Genomic DNA, 6,428 nt, shown 5'->3' with positions numbered 1-6,428 from the left:
ACGCCCGAGCATGCCTTTCACGCCGCGGCCCGGGAGGGCGTCCTGGCCATATGTACCTCGACCAGGCGCGGCAGCTGCACATCACCCGCGCTGGCTGCCGAGCTGCCGGACGCGCTCCGCGGATCCGTGCATGAGAGCGTGCAGGCGCAGCCACGCAGCGCAGGCCACCGCGCAGTCCAAATGGCTTCACCTTGTGCTCCGGTGTCCTAAAGTGGGCCGTTCAAACCCTGCGTCGTTGCGCTGGGCTGCGCTTCCGTGGGCTGCCAAATTAGCATACGTGGGAAGAACAGAACGCAAGTGGGTGGACATGGACCACGTGCGCGTATTCATCCACGGGCTGGCAAGACAAAATGAGCAAGCGTAGCGGCCAAGTTGGCAAATGCCGCTTGTCCAGCAGTTTTGTCCAAGTTTGCAAATGCCAATTGGGGAGAGTAGTGGCCAAGGAACCATGAGTTCCAAAAGATGAACCAAATAATTAGCTAGCAAAAGAGAAACATGGCTGTTAGCAATAGCTGAGTAGATTTGTTCTTTTTTTTTGTTAAGGTAGTTCTGATGAAATTTGGAACCGGTTGAAAAAATTATTACTCTATATATAATAAGTCGTAAATTATAGGTCGCTTTGGCTTTGTACTAAACCAACCTTCTCCAACTTTAGCCACGTCTTTAAAGAATATATATTGACACCTATAAGTTCGAATAAATGCAGTACTAGAACATACTCCCTCCGTCCCATTGAGTTTGTCGCTCGGGAACCGGGATTGTGAGAGGGGCACGGTTTTCAAACGACAAACTCAATGGGACGGAGGGAGTATATATGTAATGAAATGAGAAAACAATCAATAAGAGTAATTTGATGTTAAATATGTTTCTATATCTTTTCTATAAACTTTCAAAATTAAAGAAATTTGATTTAGGACAACAACCTATAATTTTGGATCGAGAGGGTAAAAACCATAATTGATCATCGGTTGTAAATATTTAGTTCTCCATAACTACATGAATAAATAGCTTTGTTAGGCTCCACTTCTTGTGGCTAACAATTGTAGCAGTGACAAGAAGTGCAGCCAAGCACTCCTGGTATCGCTATAATCTTCTCACCTACTCTATATGTTTGTCAATGCGAGATGCATTTTTATATAGACCGATTATACTACTCCCTTCGTTCTAAATTATATGTTGTTTTGCTTTTTCTAGATGTGTAGCTTTTGTTATACATTTATATATATATATATATATATATATATATTAAAATTTAATTTTTTTATAATTTGAAATGGAGGAAATACTATGTAAGTTTATGCTCGACAATCAGTAAAATCATACACATGTTTCTAGTACAAAGTCCATGACCGGATTATGCTGTTTTGTAACAACCGGTAAATATTGGAATATAAACAGTGAAGCTCAACGATTTTGAAGACCTTTTTTATTTATACTCAAATGTGCTTTTGGAGGGAGGAAACACTCGGGCCCGGGCCCTGTTCGGCTTACCCCATATTCGGCCTGTTCGGCTTACCCCATATTCGACTTGTTTGGCTTCTTTTTTGAGCCGGAACAGTATTTTTCTCTCACAACAATTCAGCCGGAACAGTGTTTTTCAGTCAGTTTTAGTCAAGTTTCAGATCAGCGAACGAGACAAGTAAATGCCATTTTTTTCCATGTCATGTCAAAGCTAGCCTAAACAGCACATAGCTCAATGGGTCATATACCGACATCAAAGCCGTGCTCATTTTGCAAACCCATTCACCTCATTCAGCTCTTTCCCCACCGTTATATATATTGGTCCCACTCGCAGTCGCAGCTACCACCGCCTCGTGTGCTCGCCCACTTCCCTCCTCACCCGGTGACCCTCACGGGCCCACACGCCGCACCACCCCGCCCCAATCCCTCCCTCTCTCTCGCTTGACCCGGCCGACCGCGCGCCGCCACGCCATGGCTTCCTCCATCTCCACCGCCGCCAAGGCCTCCGCGGCCTTCGCCCACAAGGTCCGTCCTCTTCCCCCTTCCCTCTCTCCCTCCTCGCCCGCTCGCGCCCCGTTACTGACCGGCCCCCTTCCCTTTCCCGTCCCAGAAGGAGCTGGCCGCGCCGGCGCCGTCGCAGCACCGCGCGGGCTCGAGCTGCCGGACCAAGCCGTGCCGCGTGCGCGCCGTCGCCTCGCCCGCGCGCGCCCCCCGCGCCCCGTCGTCCACCGGCTCGGTACGCCCCCCTCTCCTCCCTGAATCCCGAACTGCTGTCGCTGTTGCTCTGCGCGCCGCGTTCGATTCACACACACACGAACTCGCGCGGCCGCCCCGCCCGCCTGCCCCTCTCCAGGTGAAGAGCGCGATGACGATGACGGAGAAGATCCTGGCGCGGGCGTCGGAGCGCGCGGCGCTGGAGCCCGGGGAGAACGTGTGGGTGGACGTCGACGTGCTCATGACGCACGACGTCTGCGGGCCCGGCACCATCGGCATCTTCAAGAACGAGTTCGGGGAGGACGCCAAGGTCTGGGACCGCGAGAAGGTCGTCATCATCCCGGACCACTACATCTTCACCAGCGACGAGCGCGCCAACCGCAATGTCGATATCATCAGGGACTTCTGTGTGGAGCAGAACATCAAGTACTTCTATGACATCAAGGACCTCAGCAATTTCAAGGTATGCCTCCCACTCCTTTGCTTCTCGGTTCATTTCAATTCATACATATCTTAGCTTCTCTGCCTCATAGTACTAAAGTTTAGGTTCCTTCTAGTTTTACGCCCTTCCGGAACAGTTTACATTTCAGAGTTGTTTGCAGGCTAATCCAGACTACAAAGGCGTCTGCCACGTCGCACTTGCTCAGGAAGGCCACTGCCGACCAGGCGAGGTACCTTGCTGTTTTTCAAGTATACAGGTCACCTGTGATTGTACAACATCAGCATGTTGGGGAGCGCTAACCTGCTCCAATTGCTGTCTAGGTTCTCCTGGGTATTGATTCTCATACATGCAATGCTGGAGCCTTCGGTCAATTTGCAACCGGAATTGGAAACACCGATGCAGGTTTTGTGTTGGGCACTGGAAAAGCTCTTCTCAAGGTATGCCCATGGTTCTTGTTACTCTCCGAAGGTAAAATTTTGAAATCAGTCTTACAGAACCAAAATCATAAAAGAAAAGAAAAGAAAAGAAAAGAAGACAGGGTATACGCAAACTGAACTGTACCTCTATTTCTTCTATCGGTCAGGAGAGTGACAATTTTTTTATATATTACAAATCAAAGTTCAAGATAGATGAGAATCAATAAAATATTATTGTTGTTACACTGACTTGCATTTCATCAAAGGATAACAATAATAGAAATATTGCGTATTGTATCCAGTATTTCAGTTAGCACTACTTATACATCAGTTATATTTATCTTATCGCATTGTCATATATTGTGGATACTGGATACGCTTCACGGCTTCAGTCAACTCCAGAAAAAGAATACAGTGTTTTGATCTGTTTTAATGTTCATTTCAGGTGCCCCCTACTATCAGGTTTGTATTAGACGGAGAAATGCTGCCTTAGTTACATGCGAAGGATCTGATTTTGCAAGTAAGCTTACAAGCTGTGCTAAATTTGTTCCTTTCTTAGGATCTACCTGTAATCGGGACTTCTTATTCTTGTTAATTGCTACTTACAGATTATTGGTGAGATTTCAGTATCTGGTGCAACCTACAAATCAATGGAGTTTGTTGGATCAACTGTAGAAAGTCTAACTGTGCGTTTCCTGCTCAAGATTATCTTAATTAATTGCCACACTTCGTAACATTGAACTTAGTCCTTTTCACACACTTGCTAGATGGAAGAGCGTATGACACTATGCAACATGGTTATTGAAGCTGGTGGAAAGATTGGTGTTGTGCCTGCTGATGAAACTACATTTAAATACCTTGAGGTACAAAACTAGTCCCCTTGAAATGCTCATAATAAAGCTGGACCAATATGCTTTTCTTTCATAACATCCCAATAACTTTGAGAGAGTGCTCAGAACAATTTGCAAAAATGAGCTTCTACTGTTTAGTTTGTAGAATAGTTCTGACATCATTGTTGTTATGCTGGTATACTGCAGGGTAAGACATCAATTGATTATGAACCTGTCTACAGTGATGCTCAGGCCAGGTGACTAGGCTGTCCCTGCTTTTCTTGACCTTTAGCTCATGTTATGTATGCATCTATGTGCATGTTTTCAGTTTTAAAGTTATTTGCCTTACAGATCACGAGTCCTTGTTAGACAACATCGAACTTCGAAAGTAAATGGATAAAAGATACACCACTAGTTTTTCCATATTCTCTTATCTCGTCTTTAAAAGTTGATTATGTTATGCACATACAAGAAGTATAATTTGTTGTCTAATTCTTTCCTTCCAGACATTTGGCTTTGTAGTCTCTGTGTGATCATCTTTTTTTTGAGCGAGAATACAGCAGGGGAAGCCCCCACTGTAAGATTTTTTTATTAAATAAAAAAGAGGAAAAAGGAACAAGCCTGTACAACTATACAACAGACACCAAAACAGAAAGAGCAACAGGTCTAAGGATGACGGAAGAAGAAGAAACTAAGCTAGGGAGTCTATACAAAGAGAGAGCCGGTCGTTTAGCATCACTGAATCTCAAAGCTCGCAGTTTAGCTTCCTCCATGAATAGCCTCTTCCAAGAACTAAAGGAGGGACGTCCTCTATCAAAGATGAAGTCATTTCTTTGCTTCCAAATTTGCCTCTGTGTGATCATCTGATACGGCATGCGCATGATTTATTGCTTATTTTATTTGATTGCCTTTGTTCCCAGATTTTTTAGTGACTACCGTTTCGATGTATCAAAACTGGAGCCAGTAGTTGCCAAGGTTTGTTGATGTAGTATTTTGCAATCTTCATCTTTTGTTGATTTTCCTATAAAAACGAAGCAATAATAACTGTCTTGAATCTGCAGCCACATTCGCCCGACAACCGTGCTCTAGCAAGAGAATGCAAGGATGTCAAGATCGACCGAGTCTATATTGGTTCTTGCACTGGTGGTAAGACTGAGGACTTCCTTGCTGCTGCAAAGGTGTTCTTAGCCTCGGTAAAAAGCTTGAATCCTATCATGGTGTATGTACTTGTTATCTTTCAGACCTCCTATCCCATGGCTACTTGACTTACTGGAAACTTTTTCTTTTTAATCCAGGGAAAGAAGGTTAAAGTTCCCACATTTCTTGTCCCTGCTACACAAAAGGTGACATTTAGAATAAAAATATTCCAATGTGATCACCATGTAGAGTGTAGACTTGTTCATAATTTGGAAATATTGTGATAAATCTCTGCAGGTGTGGATGGACGTATATAGCCTCCCTGTACCAGGATCTGGTGGCAAAACTTGCTCCCAGATATTTGAGGAGGCTGGTTGTGATACACCAGCAAGTTCTAGCTGTGGTGCTTGTTTGGGTGGCCCTCGTGATACATATGCACGGATGAATGAACCTATGGTAAGTATCACATGCAAATCTAGAAGCATTTCTATATAATAGGCATGGTACTTAGTATATACCTAGGGTGGGGAACTATGGTTCTAGTGCACAAATTAGTATGTTGCTATGTTATCTTAACTATTGAATGATAAAGCTCTGCCTGTTACCTTAAAAAGCAAAGAACTATCAAATGATAAAATATATCTTGTGCACATACAAATTTCACACTCTGACTGGCTAACTGATGCGCAAACTATGCTTACTTGGGTACATAACTGTACCTCCATCTCAGTTATGTGCTAGGTTGCTGTTCTAATGTTGTTACTGAATAGTTATGGCTGGAATCACTAAACAATAATGCACCCTGTGCAGATTTAGCACTAGCACCTTCTTATGACTACTAGACCCCTCCCCCCTCCTGTTGGGGGATGCATATTCTTTTTCCTTTTTTTTCTCTCTACGTGTATAGATGCTATCAATGCCAGTTGAAACTACAAGTATTGTAGAACTTTTTGTCATTGATTGAAGTCCTTCAGTCTGTGAAGGAAAACAAGTACTCTGAAATTCTAGTATGTTGACATGTGCGGCTTTGATGAGATGAATTTAACATATGGATCTGGTAACCTGGATGCAGGTCTGCGTGTCCACTACGAACAGGAACTTCCCAGGCAGGATGGGGCACAAGGAAGGGCAGATCTACCTGGCGTCCCCCTACACCGCCGCCGCCTCGGCCCTGACGGGGTACGTCACGGACCCCAGGGACTTCCTCATGTAACCATCTTGAAACAACAGAGTTCATGATGTAACACAGTTACACAGTGCCTGTAGGCTGTACTGCTGTTTTTTTTTATATATATAATGTACTGCTGTTTTTCGTGTTGAACCTTAGTCTAGGCATGTCTTTCGTTGAGGAATAAACTGCATGTCGGGAGGTTCGCATGTAAGGTTTTTCATTATTACAGTGTACTACCAAGAATATACTTGACTGTT

At 44.3% G+C, this 6,428-nt stretch overlaps 1 pseudogene; it reads left to right on the top strand.

The window, feature by feature from the left end:
* Window positions 1-1,815: 1,815 nt before the first annotated feature.
* Window positions 1,816-6,394, top strand: LOC136462633 (3-isopropylmalate dehydratase large subunit, chloroplastic-like; annotated as a pseudogene).
* The last annotated feature ends 34 nt before the right edge of the window (window positions 6,395-6,428 follow it).

The sequence above is a fragment of the Miscanthus floridulus genome, chromosome 7 (genome assembly GCF_019320115.1).
Source record: "Miscanthus floridulus cultivar M001 chromosome 7, ASM1932011v1, whole genome shotgun sequence".
NCBI lineage: Eukaryota > Viridiplantae > Streptophyta > Magnoliopsida > Poales > Poaceae > Miscanthus > Miscanthus floridulus.
Note: the sequence above shows the minus strand (reverse complement) of the source record. Positions and strands in the feature narration are given on the sequence as shown.